We start from the raw sequence: 23,162 nt of genomic DNA, 5'->3' as shown, positions 1-23,162 counted from the left end.
TAGCCATTTAAAGTATTGCTAAGTTATCATTATTGTAGAGAAAGGTCGTTTCTCACCCTTGTCATTTTTTATTTTGGGGGGGTGTAGTTGTGTTAGGGACTCACAATACTTGAGGACCCTTGATGTGGGTTGCGAGCTTAAATCTGTAGGGGTTTGTAGTTCCCATTTTTGAGCCCACCAAGTCATTGGCACAACATACCCTTGTCTAGACCTCTGATTTCCTGTCCTATGTCAGCCTCCCTTTCTGCCCGAGGTAAGCTAGTTGTTGGCACCAAAATAATAACACCTTAGTACCTGGAATTACAAACCCCTACCGATAAACTAATACCTCAACGATGGCATAGATAAATGTGGTACCCTGCAAACCTGTTAAGACATGTGACCTCATACCATGAGAAGCAGTAATAATTGGTGAGATATGTCAAAGAAGGATTGTCCACACGGATAGAAACAAATAACTTCAGAGTTTATGTTCTTGTCACACAAACCCAAAAAATACAAACAACATAGTTGTATTAAATACACACTCAGATTTTTGCACCAACATGATGCTATAAAGGTAAAACATAACACAACCCTGTGAAGGGTTTCCACTATTTTAAATCAAGGGCTTTGACCACGCACACCTACAAATCGTGGTAGGAATGCGGCGGAGAGGTGTAGGCGGACATATCAGCACCACTATGCTGTCCACGGCCCTGATGAGGATGTTCCTGAACAGCATCGTGGTGTTGAAACTGGGGCTTGTAGCTGTGAGGCTGTATGGGAGGCTGATAGGTTTGGGCGGGTCGGGAGTAGGGAGCTAAATGACGGTCAGGGCCAGCCATCGGACCAGGGGAGATGTGGGTAGGCCCTGGCCGATAATGCGGCATATGAGCAATGGGGGGGCCGGTTGTGAGGGCCCAGCGAAATGGAACCCCGCCGACGGCACTGGGACAGTACACCACTGCTCGATTGCAGTGAAGCACTGGCCTGGACTATGCGGGGGTGTAGCACTGTCTATCAGCAACAGAATGTTGGACTGGAGGTGCCCCAGCCTATGCTCCGGTACCCGGCGCATTAATGGGGCCATGCTTCGGCAGAAAAAAAATCACAGTTGTCCTCATCTGCGGCACGGCGCAGGTAGTCCAGGACCCGAGCATCCACCTGGGAACCTGCGGGCGGGTTCATTGGCCGTCTGCGTCGGGGTGCTGCAGAGGAGCCACCTCCTTCAGTGTCTGGTCATGGTATGACTCCACGCGGGTGTTCCATACCTCAGACCTCTCCTGCACTAAACTTATGAGCTGCTCCACATCCATGTGGCGTGGCATGGCTGCAACTTGCTTGTGCTGCTGGAGTACGGTATATTGTCTTTTAAAACCAGGGCTCTAAACCACTTCCTGCTTTCTTCTGGTTTGGACAAGTTTGCTCTAACTCATTAGCATAGAGACAACCAGTCTGGCGTGATAAACGCGCGTTCCACGGAGGTGCCCCGTGTGGCATGCGTGATTTTCACGCACCCATTGACTTCAAAGGGTGCGTGATGCGCGAAAAACGCCGAAATATAGAACATGTCGCGAGTTTTACGCAGCGGACTAACGCTGCTCAAAAAACACGGACTGTCTGCACTGCCCCATAGACTTGTATTGGTCTGCACAAGCAGCGTGAAAACCACGCGGGCTGCACGGACGCAAATAACGTTCGTGTGAATCCCTCCTTACACTGACAGGCAATAATGCTTTGGTATACGAAGCATACCAAAGCACTCTATAAGCAATCAGCAGATCCCGCGTGGGACAAAAAGAAAAAGTAAAACAGTTAAATAAAGTTTATGAAGAAAAAAAAGATTACAGTAAAATTAAAATAAAAACACTTTTTTCCCAAAAAAAGTGTAAAAAAAACAACATACACATATATGGTATCACCGCCATCGTAACGACTAAAACAATAAAGTTAACGCATTAATTAAACCGCCGGGTGAACAGCGTCCAAAAAAAACCCGCAAAAAGCTATGGCAAAATTCCTTTTTTTCTCCCATTCCCACCATAAAAAACAAAATAAAAGTTAATCAATAAGTCCCATGTACCCCAAAACACTACCAATCAAAACTACAGCTTGTCCCGCAAAAAACAAACCCACATATGGCTACATTGACGGAAAATAAAAAATGTTACGTCTCTTGAAATGCGGTGATCAAAAACAAGTAATTTATTTTTTTAAGGCCTAATTCACATGAGCGTGTTAAACGTCCGTGGGACGGCCGTTGAAACAGCGGCCGTCCCACGGACCTATGTAATTGAATGTGGCCGTTCAAACAGCCGTTGTTTCAACGGACCGAGTGAAGAGTCCGTGGGAAAATAGGACATGTCCTATCTTTTCACGCATCACGCATCCCTCCATAGACTCTCATCTATGGGGGATGCGAGACTGCAGTTTTTCACGTCCGACATGCACCACGCTCGTGTGAATTAGGCCTAAAAGGGTTTTTGTTTTGCAAACGTAGGAAAACATAAAACCTCTACGTATTTTGTATCCCCATAATCGTGCCTGAGCCATAGAATAAAGGTAACATGTTATTTATGTCACATGATGAACGGCGTAAATTTTAAACACATAAAAAAGGCCTGTATTTTAAAAGGCGCTTCACAAGAAACGCTAGTGTATTTGACTCGTCTACACTTCGTTTTTTGTTTTTTATTGGCCTCTAGTATATATTTGCGGTGCAGGGAGAAGACAGAAGTCGCTGTATGTGAGAAGGTTTTTATTTTTTATATTACTAAATTTATTTTTTTGTTTTGCAGGTTCTGTTCGACAGTTTGGACAACGTCGTAGATACGCTGGACTACTTCGATGATCTACGTTTTTAAAAATAAAACTAAAATGGTTAACGAGGGTTGTGTGAGGGAGTTCTTATTTGAGTAAAAAAATATTTTCTTAGGGTGTATTCACACAGTGCGGTTTAACTGTGTTTTCATTATGCAGCTGAAAACCTCATCGAAAAAATTGTGGTAAAAACGCATGCACTACTCGATGTGGTTTTTGGCCGTGCAGGAAAAACACGGCAAAACCGCGGCAAACCCGCACTGTGTGAATACACCCTTAGGCCTTATTCACAAGAACGTATATTACGTCCGTGCTAAGCGCGTGAAAATCACGCGCGTCGCACGGACCTATGTTAATGAATGGGGCCGTTCAGACTGTCAGTGATTTTCACACAGCGTATGTGCGCTGCGTAAAACTCACGACATGTCCTATACTTGGCCGTTTTTTGCGCATCACGCACCCATTGAAGTCAATGGGTGCGTGAAAATCCCGCACTTCCGTGTGCCGCGCATGATTCGGGCTACAGTAGTAAAATAAATGAATAAAACAAGAAAAGCACCTTCTTTTATGTTTGTAAACATAAAAACAGAGTGTCATCACGCTGCCATATGCGCGGAAATCACGCAGACACGCACCACGTGCGTGTAAATAAGGCCTTAGGTCCTGTTCACACAGAGGTTTTTGCAGGCAGATACAATAAAGCAGCAGCAGCCTAGCATTACCAGGGTGGGAAGGGCCTCTGTTTTTGGCCCTCCCAGCCTAATAATAACAGCCTGTGGCCACCCCAGTACCCGACCATCACTACAGATGGTCGGGTACTGGATCGTGCTTGGCTCTTCCTGATACCCCTGGTGGCAAATAATGGAGGGTTAGTAATCGCTTTTTTACTGGCTAACAATAAGCCCCACCTTAGTAATAGAAGTTGTCATATAGACAACTTCCATTACTAAGGCACTAATAAAGTATTAAAAAACACAGAGACATAAGAAAATAGTTTTTTTTATTGAAATAAAGACTCCCCCACACAATCCACTTTCACCATTTTATTTAACAAAAAAAGAAGGAAAAAAAAAAAAGTAGATCATCGAAGTAGTCCAACGAATCTAGGACGTAGTCCAAACAGTCCAGTGGAACCTGCAAAACAAAAAAAATTAAGTTAGTAATATGCCACGGCTTCTTCATTCCTTGCTCCTACTGTATATCGCCATCTTGTTGCACAGCGGTTCACAGTAGGTGTAAGGAATGAAGGATCAGCAACGTATGAGCGCCGCTGATCCTTTAAAACTGCAGATCAGGCGTTTTGAAGGATCAACGACGCTTATACGCCGCTGCTCTTTTATTCCCTGCTCATACTGTAAATCGCCCTGTCGAGCGCTCCCTCACACACAAACCCCCCAAAAATGTAAAACACGCCCCCACACGCAGGCACAGACACACACACCCCTTACCTGCAGTGTGTCCGGTCTTTACCAAAATGTCGCCGGCTTTCCCCCTACAAACCAGCTTCTATGCTGGATCGCTCTGAACTGCGCATTCACAGTACAGAGCTAGACGGCACAGGCAGAAGATGTAACGAATGTCTCCCGTTCATATGTCCTATGCCCTGTAGCTGCCATATTTCATCTGTGTATTTGTCACGAAGAGACACATACACAGATGAAAGAAAACATGGCAGCCCCCAGTACAATAAAAAATTGTTAATAAAAAAAACAAACATTTTATGTGAAAAAAATGAATAACGTAAATATAATATTTTATTAAATAAAAACACATAAATTAATAATAAAAAGATAAAATCATGAGACCTTTCCTTTAACCAGGATATTGGAAAACATGTCCTGAACTTATGAAGAAAAACCATAGATTACTCTTAGATTATTATTTTAAAGCTCAGTTAGTCAATGAATGAAAAAGTAAAATGTTCCAAAAGGAGCATAAATAATAGTAGTTAACTAAAGTTGTATGTCAGCATTTCTGGCTGTGTTAAATGCTATGTACAGTTTTAAATTATTATTTTTTTTTTTTTTAAATAAAAGTGTCCATCAGTGTGTTTTGTGCAACATTCTAAATACCTTTTATTACAAAAAGTTTTTTAAATTTTTGAGATACAGCTGCTTTGTATCCTGTATACAGAGCAGCTGTATCTGAAACCTCAATCCGTCAGCTCAGCGGCACTGACGGTTTCATTGTCAGTGGGTACTGCGTGTCCAACTGTTATCCGCCATATCTACGTCATGAACTTAGATCTGATCGGTAACAGCTCAATCCTGCGTGTCAATGTTCATAACTTAATTGTGATGGATAACATGTGGATCCTGCGTGACCTGTTGACAATGAACCCATTAGTGCCGCTGACCTAACTGATACAGGTTTCAGCACTAGATACAGCTGCTCTGTATAAAGATACAAAGAAGCGGTATCTCAAAAAATAAAAATTATTTTTAATAAAACATATATCGAACGTTGCAAAAAGCACACTGATATACATATTTATTAGAAAAAAAGAAACTATTTTAAAGGTGTATATAGCCTTTAAATGGGTGGTCTCATTAAGACATAGAGTATATGGGCATCAGAGAGGGGTATCCTCTGCTTTCATGTAATACTGCACGTTCCTTGCAGCGAACGCTTTAAGGAAAATGTATGGCTTGCAGCAGTTTCTAAAACCAGACCCTTCGCTATTAGTTGATCACCAGACTGTCTTCAATACAAAAAGGAGTTGTCTTCATGAGATAACCCTTCTAAGCCTAACTTGCAATTCACCATCTTGTACACCATCTTCTGGGGGACATGCATCATTACTAACCCTATATCTTCATTCCTAACTACTTGCAGCCCCATAATAACCCAACATCCAAGTCGTGATATATGCCGTATTCTATGCATCACCAACTTTCTGTTGTTCCTGTAAACATGGTTACCATCCTCAGACGAGACAGGACACATTCATGGAAATGCTTCAGTGCCCGTTCCATATGTAAAATACTCCACCAAGCTTTTGTGACCACAGTTAAATGAATACAGAAGAAGTAAAAAAATGAATAGAAGTAAAAGTAGTAAAAGAAGTAAAAGTCATTTCATATTCTGAAGTTGGCTCCTCTTCTTTATATTGAATGTGTCTGTATTTGAAACGACCTGTGTGCATCTTTCATTGAAGCACGGCTTATAAAATAGTAATCTGAATAATAATATTTGTATTGTTATGTTAACTTCCGCTGTTGTTTGAAGATTCAGATGTAATTTTCTCGGCTGTGCTCCATGAAGGGCGGAGAGACAAATCCAGCATTTCATGCGGCAGACAATGATGAAGCTGTGTTTGTCAGACTGCACTCTGACAGCTGTGTGTGTTTATACTGACGCTGGTATTTATGCTAATTGATAAGAGCTGGGAAAGGAATTCTCGAAAGGCGTCTCTATAAATAAAGTTTAACACGATTAACATTCACATAATTCTGGATAGCTAAATAATTCATCCTATTAACAAGGTTGGTGTGTGAGAGAGATAGGCGGGCATGGCATTTCCAAGGTTACACACTTCGCAACGTTAGAAGACATGACCACGGATGAATGCAAAGCAGCTGAGGGCTGGTCTGGGCAAAATGATAGAGATGAGATGCGGCCTATTTGACCGGTGTCATCTCAGGACTGAAAGCCAATTAACCCCATGGCAAAGGAAGTCACTGCTTGTCATACGAAGGGTATGAAGGCCTTTGAAGATGGGCATATAAGATAAAGAGCACATCATCTCAAAGGTTTGCCAGTTTTTTAGATGGGTATAAGGATACAGACGGGGCTACTTGGTGACAGCATAGCAGAATAATAACACAAAATAAAAACTATTCAAGACGTAACAAAGAAGAAACTGGCATAGCAGTGAAATAACAACATTGTGTTATTGTGGGGCAATCTATGGTGAGAACACGTTCTAATAACATTCAAAACCCTTCAATTTAATGGATAAGGGTATAACAGAGTTACCACACCTGGGTGCAGCTGGCGCGCTTATTCTTGAGGAAACTGCAGCCAGTCTTTAGGTTGAAACGGCATTTTAGTCAGATCGTCAGTAAAGCATCAAACATGACGGTGTCGGTGCATGATATAGGTTATTCAAGAAACAATAAACTTGACTGTAAAAATGGTCAGTAACAATGGTGCGCTGTGTACATCATAAAGCCTGTAAATCCAAAAGTCCGCTTTGTATGTACGGTTTAAAGGAGAGGGGAAAGCAGAAGAATATGGTGAAAGACTTTACATGCATTAAGTGATTCAACAAAGGATAAGAAGAAAGTTTAGTTCAAGGAAATATAAAGTGTCAGAGAAAGTGTAGATGATCTGGAGCTGAAGAGATAGAGGATCAGGGGAAATGTGTTACTTTAATGAAAAGTTTATGAGTTCACAAATATTAAATCTTCAAGAGGTTTCTGAAAAAAGCAGGGATAAGGCTAAACGGTCAACTGGCCAAGTCAACAATATACCATAAATGTTCTTGTCTTAGGCCAAAACTAAATTGATATTACGGTTTCAGCAAATAAAGGTAATATGTAATATGAAAAGTAATGCAATGTCTCAATAACTTTCTGTATTAATTCCTTATGGTTTTCAATATCTTTGCTTGCTGTCATTCAATAGGAATCTTCATTATTTACTTCCCGTGCTGTCCTAGTTATGTCATGGACACACAGGGGCAAGACTGATTACATTTACAGTATGGGCTGTCCACATGCTGCGGAATTGCCTAGTTTTTTCCTCCCGGAATTTCGGACGGAAAAAAAACGCAGCAAAATACAGTAGCAGCATAGTGGATGAGATTTAACAAATTTCATCCACACGCTGCGTAAAAATTCCGAGCAGAGAATGACCTGCGGTGCGTATGTGGACAGAGTTGCTGCATTTTGCAGAGGAGATGTCACCATCTCCTAACATTGTGAAAAATGCAAAGACTTTTGAGCCATTTATGTCGCTCTCGCCATTTTTTTAAAAAGGGCGGGGAACCGCGGTTTCAACAAATATATTATAATTTACCCTAGAAATTGGCATAAATTACAGCGGAAATAAACACCAGCTTCTAGCTGGCGTAGATTTCGTTATGTGGCCATGCCAGGCCCTGTACCCCACCTCATGATCGCATATTAAAATATTAGGAAGGAAAAGAAATAATAAAAATTTTTTACTCACCTCACCACTCTGCTTCTCCCACTCAGGTGTTCTCAGGCACCCACATCAGGACACGGCGCATACAAATGCCGGATATTGTCCGGCCTTACATGTAACACAGCACACAGCACACAGCATCCTGATCCTGGACGTTGTGTGCTAGGTGCCTGTGTCGCTGTTTGGTGTCAGGACCTTATACGCGCCATGGCCTGTAAAGATCCAGGGGGGAGAAGCAGAACGGTTAGTACCCTTTTTTTTGTCCGATCGGGGGAAGGGAAGGGGATGGAGCACATCCATGGCGCCACAATTGTTACACCACGACCAGCGGAGAGAGGCAACAAATTTATTAAGAGGCGTGCTCCTTTTAATGAATTTGTTGCATATTACTCTAGCTGAGCAGAAAGCTAAGGCCGGATTCACCCAAGCGTGTGCTTTTTGCACGCGCAAAAAACGCAGCGCTTTGCACGCGCAAAAAATCCATGTGTGATCAGCATATGGTGCACGGCTTCGTGATTTTCGCGCAGCCGACATCATGATGACACTCTGGTTTTCTGTTAACAAACAGAAAAGCACGTGGTGCTTTTCTGTTTTCATTCATAGTTTTGACTACTGTAGCGCACATCACGCGCGGCACCCGGAAGTGCTTCCATGTGGCGTGCGTGATTTTCACGCACCCATTGACTTCAATGGGTGCGTGATGCGCTAAAGACGCACAAATATAGGACATGTTGTGAGTTTTACGTAGCGGACATACGCTGCGTGAAAATCACGGACTGTCTGAACGGCCCCATTGACTAACATAGGTCCGTGCGACGCGCGTGAAAATCACGCGCATAGCACTGACGTATTATACGTTATTCTGAATAAGCCCTAAGGCTGGATTCACACGAGCGTGCCGTTTTTGCGCAGGCAAAAAACGCTGCGTTTTGCCTGCGCAAAAGGCACTTAACAGCTCCGTGTGGCAGCAGCATATGATGCGCGGCTGCGTGTTTTTCGCGCAGCTGCCATCATTATGACACTCCATTTTGATGTTTGTAAACAGAAAAGCACGTGGTGCTTTTCTGTTTTCATTCATACTTTTGACAGCTGTTGCGCGAATCACGCAGTTCGCACAGAAGTGCTTCCGTGTGGCATGCGTGGTTTTCACGCACCCATTGACTTCAATGTGTGCGTGATGCGTGAAAAATGTCCAAAGAACGGACATGTCGTGACTTTTTTTTAGCTCGAGCGCGATCCCGCTAGTTTAACTACTTAAATGCCGCGGTCAATACCGACCACAGCATTTAAATCGTCAGAAAGAGGGGGGCGACCCCCTCTAACAGCTAATCGCGCCCCCCCCCCGCAACGCAATCGTGGGGGGGACGATGGTTGCTATGGCTGCCTGGAGGCTTAATGAACGCCCCCAGGTCTGCCATCTTGTACACCTATTAAGCCCTGCTTCTGGCAGGGCTTAATTGATGACTGTCAAAATCACGATATACTGCAATACATTAGTATTGCAGTATATCGTGCAAGCGATCTAACGATCGCTGGTTGAAGTCCCCTAGGGGGGCTAATAAAAAAAGTAAAAATTAGTTAAATAAAGTTTTTTTTTGTGTAAAAAAAAATAAAAAAAAGTTCAAAAAACCCCCCTTTTCCCATTTCCCCCTAGAGCATATTAAAAAAATAGCATTTCTGGCCTGGCTGTGTCCATTTGCAAGTATGGCCTTTTTCGGTGTTTCTGTATATGTCCCTGTGTTTTTATCGGTTCTGTTTGTGCATCAGGAACGTTCTGTTCCAGTTTAGGATTTAGGGACTCGCAAGTCTGGGGATCCTTGTCGTGGATTGCGAGCTTGCGTCCTTTTGGCCAAAATGATTACCAATACCCCAGGTATTTTTCATTATTATGTATATTCGCTTCTCTTGGACACAGCCGGGTCTTTGATGCTGGGAGAGCATGGTGTGTTGTTGTTTGGCATAGCAAGCAGGGTAGCCCGCTCTATGAATTATCAAGGCGTCACAAATAGGCTTCTACCTGGCTATACACGTTGTGCATCATGACATACACACTATCCCTCCATGTTTCACTCACTTGCACCCCATTATCCATTTATTTCTATTGAGGCACTTCATTTATTACTGCCCCCTATATTTCACTTATAGTATTACACTTGCACACACACTATTCATTTATTATTTCTTACTACACATCCCATGCACCACACACCACTCCCCTCAAGACTAGTGGGAGTGGCTATTATTATTTAAAGCACCTGCTCGCCCTTTCATCAGCATTTCTGGCCTGGCTGTGTCCATTTGCAAGTATGGCCTTTTTCGGTGTTTCTGTATATGTCCCTGTGTTTTTATCGGTTCTATATTAAAAAAATAAAAAAATAAACATATTTGGTATCGCAGCGTCCATAAAAGTCTGAACTTTTACAATATATCATTATTTAACCCGCACGGTGAACACCGTAAAAAAATAAAAATAAATTGTAAACGCCAGAATGTCTATTTTTTGGTCACCTTATCTCCCGCAAAAAATGAAATAGAAAGCGATCAAAACCGTCGCATTTATACACAAATGGTATTATTAAAAACTACAGCTTATCCCGCAAAAAATAAGCCCTCATACCACTTAATCGACGGAAAAATAAAAAACTTATGGCTCTCGGAATTTGGCCGTAAAAGTAGTAAAATATAGAAAAAACTATACATATTTGGTATCGCCGTAATTGTATTGACCCGCAGAATAAAGTTAACATGTTGTTTTAATTGAACAGTGAATTTCGTAAAAACGGCGGGTGAAAAACCATGGAGGAATCGCAGTTTTTTTCATTTTCTACCCCACAAATAATTTGTTCCCCGTTTCCTAGTACATTATACGGCAAAATAAATGGTGCTAAAAAAAACTACAACTCGTCCCGCAAAAATCAAGCCCTCATAGTACTATATAGACGGAAAAATAAAGACGTTATGGCTTCTGGAATGTGGGGAGGAAAAAACGAAAATGAAAATCAGAAAAAGGGCTGCACCGGGAAGGGGTTAAACTGGACATGTGTTCTGTATAAATAGATGCTAGATCCTCAGAATAATGTGTTGTAAAATTTAAAACTACATAAAACTACATAAAACTACATATGTTCATACACCGTACTTGGTGTGCATAATTCTTTATCTATTGGCTTTACTTACATTTATGTTATCATCACAATTAAAGTGAACAGTGCATTGCATTTTGGCTACTGTAGATCTCATGCTGAGCTTGTGTTTCAAATGTTGGAAATGGTAGCATACTATGCTTACACCAGGAGGAATCCAAACAATTAACTGATGCAATGAAGCCTATACTATGCCGGAAAAGCTGTTTGCTAGTATCTTGATTCTAAGAAACACTTCTGATGGTAATATTAGTATACAAATTTCTACATTAGACGTGTCTGTATACGTGGTGTTGTCCATTTTAGCAAACCCATTTTTATACACCCCATTAGGTTAATTCTGAGGTGATAAAAGGGATCCTCAGTTTAGAATTCTCATTTCTTGGCAAGAGTGGATAGCGGTTACCTAGAGCGTCCCTCACCCTGGAGGACCAGTCCTGCATTACACAGACATCCCATTGATATGAATGCATACGGTGTAATACTTAATTTAACCTGTGGTGGCACTGCAGAGAAATGAAACACTTAGGTTCTAATTAATTTAGGGGTCTGGTCTATGGTCTAATTAATTTTGGAGGTCTAATCTTGGGTCTGTATTGGTTTAGGGGGTCTGGTCTGAGATCTGTATTAGTTTTTGGGGTCTGGTCTAGGGTTCTAGGGTCTGGTTAATTTAGGGGTCTTTTCTGGGGTCTGAATTTATTTGTGTTGCTATAGTCTAGGAATGCCTAGAAAAGCGAGTGGCCGAAGATGCCTCAGCAGCAAACTTTGCAGTTGGCAGGAGAAGTCATCATGGCGGTATGGGTGAGATGGAGAAGAAAAGGTAAGAGAACAACTCAATAAGAGAAGATGACACCTGTGAGTCACTGGATTTATAGAGGAGCTATAACTTTTATAGAAATCCTTGTGTTACCCAAGAAGTAACAAATCTAGAGCAACTTTAAGTAGAACTCTGTGTTGTGACGTTCCTCTGTTATTCCTCTTGGAAATGTTTGAATAAGGGAGGACTTAAATGTAGACTTTGTGACACAATTAATTAATTGTATCTATAAAACTACAGCTGTTTTATGGACTACCTCTGTCACTAAATAGATCAAATAAATTTGTAGCGATATAAAAGGTCTCTGGGTAGCCCAGGCCTAATTGATCTAACTGTGTGTTACCATTCCACTTGTCAATAGGATGTATTCCTACACAGTCTAATACTGCCAGCAATGATTGGACAGTGTCAGTGCATAGGGACCTAGCCCTTAGACAAGGGAAATGGTAACACCCAGTTGTCAATTTATTTATACATATCTAGGAGGAATAACAGAGGAAAGACATAATATAAAGTTCTAATAAAAAATACTCCAGAATTGTTATTTCATGGGTAATACAAGTATATACTAAAAAAAGACATATTGGGAGAGCTGATAGGTCCTCTATATTTGTTATATATTCTGCCAGTGACTGCATCTGATCAGTGCTGTATTCTCCTGTATGATCTGCTGCGTGATAATACCCTGCAGAGCGTATATTTAGAACTGGTGTCTGACCACTATATGGTCACCGTATGGCGATATTAGTGGTTATATTGGTTCTAGTATAGTGGCAGCATACACTTGTCCCTGGCTGAAAAAGCAAGTGTAGGTCTGTCCTTCACTGTACTTTTAAGGGTAGTGGCAATGGGGTGACCAAAAAAAGAAAAATTTGTCATTGTGTTTGTTGCGTGTCGCAATTTTTCCAACCTCATATGATTGAAACCTAGGTCCTCCTCTGCCACATCAGTGACTGTCCGTGTTGGTGATTAAATGCATTACCCACCAGTGGCAGTATATCTAGGTGAGTGCATGAATCGGTGCCTGCATGAATTTACAAGCACATGGTTGGATGTTTAAATGGGTGAATATCTAAGCAGGTGAGTCACCCAGTACAAACATCATGTCCTGGTTTCCTGGATGAGAAAATATGTGACCGATAGCACATGGATGTCTAGATGAATGGGCCTCTGTCATTAGGTGTCTTAGTGAGTGACAGATCATATGGCTCGATATCTATAGTAGATGGGTGAGTAATCCATGGGTAAGCACTGCCAGTGTGTGTGTGTGTGTGAATAACTCAGTGAAAGTCTGACCTCTGACATCGGGATGAGTGAGCGAGCCCATGACCAGCTCTATTCTGAGCTTGGTGAATTAAGTGGCTTGTGATATAAGTGGAGTTATAAAACCGGAGTTAAAAAGAGAAGTTAAAACCCCTGTAAGTACTCTTCTGTTTACTTTAACAATTGTTCACTGTTTTTTTGTAACTGGGATAATGGACAGCAAGATTGGATGTTTTCTTCAGTGCACAGTTTGCCATATGTATGCACTACTGACAAGCCATGAGGAAGGACGTAGTAAACATCTGAAACGCGTAGGCAACATCAACGATACATTTCCCTGTACCTGGAAACTATCTTCTGTTTTTAGTTTTGGAATAAAATTGAAACATCGTTTCATTTTAAACTTCAATGCGCTGGATCATCGTATCTCCTTCTTTTCTGTATTAACGCCGCGTGGCGTCGTGGCGATCCTGGCGCTGTCTGAAGTCAAATCCTGCTAAATGGTGAGCTGAAGGATTCCTCCTTACTTTCTTTCTCAGGAATACTGCCTGTGCCATGCACATTACGGGAAAGACAGTGGGAGCTCAGGGAGTTAAATGCATGGCTTAAGTCTTGGTGTAAAGGAGAAGGCTTTGGGTTCCTAGAGCACTGGGCTGACTTTTCATTGGGTTACAAACTGTATTCTGCAGATGATTTGCACCTAAATGGAAGGGGGTCCGCTGTGCTGGTGGAGAGAATTCTAGCTGGGGTGGCGGAGTATTTAAACTAGGGCTGAGGAGGGAGGCCAATGTAGAAAATAAAGGGGCAGTCAGGTTAGAGAGGGGGCAGACTATATTGGTGGGGGGAGAAACAGACTGTGGGGAGAGGACTAGGCAACAGGATAAGGAGATCCTTTCGTTACAAAACAGCAAAGAAAATGAAAATAAAAATGCCCAAATAATGTCAAATAATCACATTTCTGATACTGAAAGTGAAACATTTAAAGGCAAGTTAAAGTGTATGTTCACAAATGCCAGAAGTCTAGCAAGCAAAATGGGGGAGCTGGAGGCCTGGGTACTGGAAGAAAATATCGATATAGTTTGTGTTGCTGAAATATGGCTAGACTCTTTGTCACGAAGGCCACTGGGCCGTACCGCCTTGGCGGTAAGGCAGCTGGCCAACAGGGCGCAGGCGAATGTCCATAGTTTGTATAGGTACCTGTAGCAGCTCAGACAGCAGCAGGGCAGGCTCGGCTAGGACTAGGCAGCAGGTAGACGTCAGGCGAGGTGAAGCAGGTCAGACGTGGATACAGCTCGACACGATTTTGGAACAGGTACAGGAACAGGTAACACACTAGGAGGCCATCACATAGACAAACTAGGGAACAACAACTCAGGCATCGAAGCAGGGGGCTGGACCCCTCTTATAGTCCAGGGTACTCACGGGTCAAAGTTTGTCACAAGGTCCGATGCACGCGCTGCCCCTTTAAGAGCAGGCACGAGCGGGCACGCGCACCCTACGGGATCCGGCTGAGGTGAGCGGACGCGATCGCTGGCGTCTCCTGAGGAGAAGGCTGGGGCCAGCGCTTGCCGACTCGTGGCTGCGGCTGTCAGGAGGGGACCGGAGCTGACAGCCCGCAGCCACGGACATTACACACTTCACATGACTGGGCTGTAAATCTACAGGGTTTCACACTGTTTCGGAAAGACAGGGCGAATAGGAAAGGTGGTGGTTTATGTCTGTATGTGAGAAGTGATATGAAGGTGAGTGTGAATGAGACATTAGAGGGTGAAGATTGTGAGGAGGTTGAAACCTTGTGGGTGGAACTAGAAAGGGAGGTAAACACTGAAAAAATTACTTTTGGTGTAATCTATAGACCCCCCAATTTAACTGAGGAGATGGAAGGTCAGCTGTCTAAACAGATCGAGTGGGCTGCACAGGCGGGTACTGTAGTAATAATGAGAGATTTTAATTACCGGGATATTAATTGGTCTCATGGTTCGGCTTCAACTGCAAAGGGGAGATATTTCCTCAACCTGTTGCAGGAAAATTTTATGGGCCAGTTTGTGGAAGACCCGACTAGAGGTGAAGCTCTGTTGGATCTGTTCATTTCTAATAATGCAGAGCTTGTTGGGAACGTCAATGTTCGTGAAAACCTCGGTAGCAGTGACCATAATATAGTTATATTTTACATATACTGTAAAAAACAAACCCAGGATGGGAGGGCAAAAACACTTAATTTGGAAACTACACCCCTCAGGGAATTGATTTATGGTTGTTGTTACCATTTTGACCGAACAGTTTTTTCACAGCTCGTATTTGAATTGGGCTGTGAAATTAAAAAAATTTAATTTTTTACAATAAGATGTAATTTCTGATCACAATGTCTTATTTTCACAGGGAACAAAATACCCCATTTTGTTGCCCAATTTGTCCTGAGTGCAGCAATACCCCATTAGTGGGGATAAACTGCCGTTTGGGCCCATGGGAGGGCTCAGAAGGAAAGGAGCGCTATTTGTTCTTTGGAGTCCAGATTTTGCTGGATTGGTTTTCGGGTGCCATGTCGCATTTGCAGAGCCCCAGAGGTATCAAAACAATAGAAACCTACCAGAATTGACCCCATTTTGGAAACTACACCCATCAAGGAATTAATTTATGGTTGTTGTTACCATTTTGACTGCACAGTTTTTTCACAGCACCTATTTGAATTGGGCTGTGAAATGAAAAAAAATTCTTTTTTTCCAATAAGATGTCATTATTTTATCAAAATTTCTTATTTTTACAGGGAACAAAATACCCCATTTTGTTGCCCAATTTGTCCTGAGTGCGGCAATACCCCATTTGTGGTGATAAACTGCTGTTTGGGCCCATGGGAGGGCTCAGAAGGAAAGGACCACCATTTGGCCTACTGGGCATTTTCCTCATGCAAAGTCATGTATGCAGAAGCCCCTGAGGTACCAGTACAGTTGAAACCCCCGAGAAGTTACCCCCGTTTTAAAACTACACACCTTAAGGCATTCATCTAGAGGTGTAGTGAGCATTTTGACCAGAGACATACACCCCATAAACTGTAATCTGGGTTCTCCAGGGTACGACAATACCCTCAATGTGGCTATTATCAGCTGCCTGGGCACACAGCAGGGCTCAGAAAGGAAAGATGAGGGGGATAAGCTGTGCGGAGTGCATCAGGGTAAGTAAAACTGGGGTAGATTGAAAATCAAGGGATGTATGATACATTTCAAAACACTCTTTCATACAGAGCCTTAGTTTTTCAGGAAACGTGTCACATTGATATATTGTGTCCTCCCTTATCCCCCTCTTACAGCAGACTTTGCACTTCTTTTGAATTTTTCCCTTCTTGCCAGTTTGGTGAACTTCTCCTGGAAAGTGTTGCCCTGGTGCGATGTGTGTGGCCTCGCTTCCAGAAGTACTGGGAGCCCCCCCTTCCTGGTCCCTAAAAATTAGTTTCTTGATAACCACCTTTGAAATTTCAGGAAAGTTCCCCTCTGGCCTGTACATCGACGTAGCACGTACGCATTGTATAATGCCATCAGTATGATTTGCATGGCCAGCTTCTTATACCACACCGCATGGCGCTGTAGGGCTTCAGGACTTGATCTGACAAGTCCACCCCTCCCATGTACCTATTATAGTCCAGGATGCAGTCTGGTTTGGGGGTCTCTGTACTGGTACCTCGTACAGGTACAAGGGTACTGGTGTGGCCATGTATTGTTGTCAATACAAGGACTTCTCTCTTGTCTTGTACTTGACACATAATATGTTGCTGCTAGAATGTGCCCTGCTCTCACCCCTTCTGAGTGTTTGCCCAAGCAGAGTCTTAAGGAGGCCTCTCAGATTTCTTCTAGCAGTGCCGCATGCCGCAGGACTTCTGGAAGCGAGGCACTTGAAGAGTGGGACGCTGGTATAAAAATTATCAAGGTAGAGGTGGTAACCCTGGTTCAGCAGTGGGTGCACCAAATCCCACACAATTTTTGCATTAACTCCCAGTAAGGGGGGGCATTCTGGGGGCTGAATACTGCTGTCCTTCCCTTTATATATCCTAAATCTGTAGGTATACCCTGATGCACTCTCGCACAGTTTATACATCATCATACTATACCTTGCCCTCTTACCCGGCAGAATTGAAGCCTCCCTTTAAAATGTACCAAGGGCACATCAATAAAAATACAATTCTCAGGGGTGTATGCTTTGGAAAACCGGGCACTGAAACGGTCTAATAGGGATCTCCATTTATACAAACGGTCAAAACTGGGGTCACCTCGGGGTGAGCACGGCTCATTATCAGTATAATGTAAGAAGCGAAGTATTGCCTCATTTTTATTTATTTTTAGGTTCCAGTTCAGTTCTGAAGTTGCTTTGAGGGGCCCATATATTAGAAACCCCTATGAAACACCCCATTTTAGAAACTAGACCCCTCAAATTATTCACAACAGCATATAGAAAGTTTATGAACCCTTTAGGTATTTCACGGGAATTTGGAGCAAAGTAGAGGTGAAATTTACATTTTTATTTTTTTTGTCAGAAAATCCTTTTTATAAAATTTTTTTTATAACACAAAAGGTTTTACCAGAGAAACGCAACTCAATATTTATTGCCCAGATTCTGCAGTTTTGAGAAATATCCCAGATGTGGCCCTAGTGCGGTAATGGACTGAAGCACCGGCCTCCGAAGCAAAGGAGCACCTTGTGGCTTTTGAGGCCTCCTTTTTATTAGGCACCATGTCCGGTTTGAAGAGGTCTTGTGGTGCCAAAACAGTGGAAACCCCCCAAAAGTGACCCCATTTTGGAAACTAGACCCCTTGAGGAATTCATTGCAGTTTTCATGGGGTGCATGCGACTTGTTGATCAGGTTTTATTCTATTTTTAAATGGCGTGGTGACTAAAAACCTGCAATTCAACTATTGTTTTTTTAGTCAATTTTTTTTACAGCGTTCACTGTGCGCTATAAATGAGATATTCACTTTATTCTGCGGGGCGATACGATTACGGCGATACCAGATGTTTATAGTTTTTTTTTTATGTCTTATGGCGTTTGCTCAATAAAATACTTTTTGTGTTACCTTATTCTAAGAGCCAGAACTTTTTTATTTTTCTATCAATAAATCCGTGCAAGGACTTATTTTTTAGGCCCCACTGTACATTTGGAGAGGTTTTGAGCTACCAGAATGATAGAATCTCCCCATAAACGACCCCATTTAGAAAACTAGACCCCTTAAGGTATTTATCTAGGGGTATAGTTAGCATTTTGACCACACAGGTTTTTCGCTAAATATATTGGAATTAGTCTGTAAAAATTAAAATGTACTTTTTTTCTGAAACATAGAAATTTTTATTATTTACAAGGAATAACGAAGAAAATGCACCCCAACATTTGTAAAGCAATGTCTCCCGATTACGACAATACCCCATATGTGGTAATAAACTGCTGTTTGGACCCACAGCAGGGCTCAGAAGGGAAGGAGCGACATTTGGATTTATGATATTGCTGGAATGGTTTTCGGTGCCATGTCGCATCTGCAATGCACTGGAGGGACCAAAACAGTGGAAACCCCCCAAAAGTGACCCCATTTTGGAAAAACCTTCAAGGAATTTTTCTAGGGGTATAGTGAGCATTTACACCCCACGGGTCTTTTGCAGAGTTTATTAGAATTAGGGCGCGAAAATTAATATCAAAATTTTTTCCACTAAAATTTTGCATTTTCTCATTTTCACAAGGGATAAAGGAGGAAAAAAACAACCATTTTTTATAAAGCAATTTCTTCCGAGTACGGAAATACCCCACATGGGGTCACACGTTTTTTCATTAGAAATTAATTAACCCTTTCAGGACTGATCCAGTTTTTGCTATCTTATTTTAGATTTTCCCTCCCCGCTTTCCAAGAGCCATAACTTTTTTATTTTTCCATCAATAGAGCGGTGTGAGGGCTTATTTCTTGCGGGAGGAGCTGCAGTTTTTATTGGTACCATTTTTTGGTACATAAAAAGTGATTCAAAAGCTGTATTACATTTTTTTTTTAGAGCGAATGCGATTTTGGCGGTTTCAATTATTACATTTTTTTAAGGTGTTCACTGTGCAAATTAAATAATGGTATATTGTAATAGTTCGGACTTTTATGGACGTAGCGATACCAATTTTGTTCATTTTTTTACATTACTTTAGAAGAAAAATGCGAAAAGGTGTTTTGTTTTTTTAACTTTAAAAAAAAAAAATTCTCACTACTAATAACTATAATTCTTCTACACATTTTATTAATCAATCCCCTTAGGGGACTTGATCTAGCAATCATTGGATCACTGGTACAATATGCAGCAATACTAATGTATTGCAGTATATTGTTATTCTTACAGGCTTCTGTAACAGAGCGATCGCTGTTCCTGTCCGTTAGTACCGAGGGGGGCTGCTGTAATACACAGCCGACACCCGCAGCGTATGGAGCGGGCTCAGAACGTGAGCCGGCTCCATACATCAACCGCTGCATCATGACGGGCAATTAAGTCATAGTGCGCAAAGGGGTTAATGCACAGCGGATAGTTCAAAGTGAAAATTGCAATTTTCCACTGATATGCCATTTTAGTGCATAATATGTTGTGCCCAGTTTGTGCCACAGAAGACAAATACCTCATAAAATGTTAAGCGGGTTCTCTCGGGTATGGCGACGCCGTATGTGTGGGCGCAAACTGCTGCTTGGGCACGCTGCAGGGCTCCGAAGGGAGGGACGCCATTTTGCTTTTGGAGCGCAGATTTTGCTTGGTAGTTTTTCTGATTTGGGTTTCGCTGGTATTTCAGTTTATAATGTGGGGGGCATGTGTAATCTGTGCGGGGTACATCAGGGTATATGTAATCTGTGCGGGGTACATCAGGGTATAATAAGAGGGTATAATAATGGGGTAAATAAATAATAATTCATAGATGTGTGGCTGGTGTCGCACTGATAAATGGCGCCCGATCTTATCCGCTTTTGGAACATTTTGCATCGCCATATTCTGAGAGCCAGAACTTTTTTATTTTTTCACCACCGGAGTCATGTGAGGGCTTATTTGTTGCGGGACAATCTGTAGTTTTCATTGGAATCATTTTGGGGTACATGCGATTTTTTTTTTTATCACTTTTTGTTCCATTTTTTTGCAATCCTGAGCAAAAAACAGGAATTCTGACACAGTTTTTTATGTTTTCTTTTTGCGGCGTTCACCGTACGCTATAAGTGACATTTTTACTTTATTCTGCGAGTTGGTACGGTTACGGCGATACCATATGTATATAGGTTTGGTCCTTTTTTTTAGCGTTTGCACAATAAAATGACTTATTTATAAACAAAAAAAAATTCTGTGTCACCATATTCAGAGAGCCGTAATTTTTTTATTTTTTTGTCAAAAAAGCTGTGTAAGGGCTTGTTTTTTGCGGGACGGATAGAAGTTTTTATTGGTACTATTTTTGGGAACATGCGACTTTTTGATCACTTTTTATTCTTTATTTAGAGAGCGGTGGTGACCCAAAAAATTGCAATTCTGTCGTAGTTTTTTATTGATTTTTTTTGGCGTGTTCATCGTGCGGGGAAAAGAACATTACAGTTTTATAGTTGGGGTCGTTACGAACGCGGTGATACAAAATATGTGTACTTTTTTAACGTGTTCATTTTTTTTCTATAATAAAAGTCTTATTATAGGAAAAAAAGCATTTTGTTTTTATATCACTTATAACTTTTATTTTTACACTTTTTTTAAAACATTTTTATTACTTTTTTTTACTTTTTTTACTTGTCCCACTAGGGGACACTCAGACTTGCAGCTTTGATCGCTGCTAGAGTACATTACACTACACACGTAGTGTAATGTACTCCAACTGTCATTGTGACGTGACTGTCACACTGACAGGAAGCAGAGGAGGAACGGCCGGAGGCTGTTCCTCCGAGGCTTCCGTACATGGCAACCCGGAGGTCATTATCTGACCTCCGATTGCCGTGACAAGCATCGGTAGCCCCCACGATCACTTCGTGGGGGCTGCCGATATACTTCAAACTACTTAAATGCGGCGACGGCAATCCGTCGCCGCACTTAAGGGGTTAACTGCCGAAAGCAGCGGCGATGGTCCGCTGTCCGGCGAGACTGATGTCTCAGCTGTCTAGGACAGCTGTCAGCACGGGTCTGTCACTCTGTGTTTACACAGAGTGACAGTTTGAAATGCGGACGAAAATGCACGTCCTGGTGCGGGAACTAGCAGCCGACCAGGACGTGCATTTTCGTCCTTGGTCGTGAAAGGGTTAACCCCTAACGGTATTGAACGCGTCTTTTAAGGGGTTAATCAGCGGGGACACAGCGATCGGTCCCCGCTGTAGGAGCTGTGGCATCTGCTGTACGAGACAGCAGCTGTCACAGCTCCTGCATGTGTCGGGAAGACGGGCGTCGCTGAGCATTAAGGAGCTTAGTTCAGTTATTTCTGTCCCCCTATTCATAATATTTAGAGATTCTCTAGTGACTGGTATAGCGCTAAGGGACTGGCGCAGGGTAAATGTGGTGCCTATTTTCAAAAAGGGCTCTAGGTCTTCCCCGGGTAATTATAGACCAGTAAGCTTAACATCCATCGTGGGGAAAATGTTTGAGGGGCTATTGAGGGACTATGTACATGACCTGCCTAGGTAGAGTCGTGTGTTAACCTTAGACCATACTATCCCCCACCCCCATTTAGTAACGACACATGACACCGAGGTTGGATGTGAAATGGCCACAGCAGCCGTTTATTAATTTCACAGTTTTATAAAAACAATTTAAATCCGAAACATTCGGATAACTAGTTAGGAATCCACCCGAGAATTCCTCCTAATAATTCACATGACCCAACATGGGTCAGAATCATAAATAACAATTAAACGTTAACATTAACCCGAGCAGAGGAAGTCCTTGAAGCCCCTTCAGATGTTCCTTTCAAGAACACACCGAATTAGCCATCTGCAAACCACTAATTACCTCCAGCCGTAAACCAGCTCGGAAGCACCGTTCACCTCTGCAGATGGCTCCAACCACTAGAAGTCCACTTCAAGGGGATAACACCCGATGAAGCCCTCAAGTGATATACCGACCACTAGAAGTCCACTTCAAAGGGATAACACCCGATGAAGCCTTCAAGTGACATACCTTCTACCAGAAGACCACTTCAAAGGGATAACACCCGATGAAGTCTTCAACCATGTACCTTTTTTGGGGGACGCATACCCCCGATGCGACCCCCCCACCATTTTGTACTGACTGGCCTCAAGGACTCCCCCCGCCAGCTGCCATGACAACAGAACCTACTCCGGAAAAAAGAAAAACATGTTAAATAAGCACACAAAATAACACACAACGCTCATAGACGGACGTACATAAGACCTAAGGAGTAACAAAACAAGGGTGGGAGGGTGGGAGCTTTGCTTAGTGTGTGTTACTCCTCCCGCTGCTTCCGGCTCAATGCCGAGAAACAGCGGGAAGCGCAGTAACGGCCCCCCCCGTCCCCCTTAACTCCTCCCCGTCCCTCCTTCAGCTCCTTCAACTTTCCCTCACCTCATAACATTAACCCTTTCCCTACCAGGACGGTCATGTCGGCTTCCCTTAAGCCTGCAGCTGCGTCCAGCCTCTTCTTGACCTGCCTAGGTAGAGTCGTGTGTTAACCTTAGACCATACTATCCCCCACCCCCATTTAGTAACGACACATGACACCGAGGTTGGATGTGAAATGGCCACAGCAGCCGTTTATTAATTTCACAGTTTTATAAAAACAATTTAAATCCGAAACATTCGGATAACTAGTTAGGAATCCACCCGAGAATTCCTCCTAATAATTCACATGACCCAACATGGGTCAGAATCATAAATAACAATTAAACGTTAACATTAACCCGAGCAGAGGAAGTCCTTGAAGCCCCTTCAGATGTTCCTTTCAAGAACACACCGAATTAGCCATCTGCAAACCACTAATTACCTCCAGCCGTAAACCAGCTCGGAAGCACCGTTCAC

This window comes from Rhinoderma darwinii, chromosome 3, assembly GCF_050947455.1.
Source record: "Rhinoderma darwinii isolate aRhiDar2 chromosome 3, aRhiDar2.hap1, whole genome shotgun sequence".
NCBI lineage: Eukaryota > Metazoa > Chordata > Amphibia > Anura > Rhinodermatidae > Rhinoderma > Rhinoderma darwinii.
Note: the sequence above shows the minus strand (reverse complement) of the source record.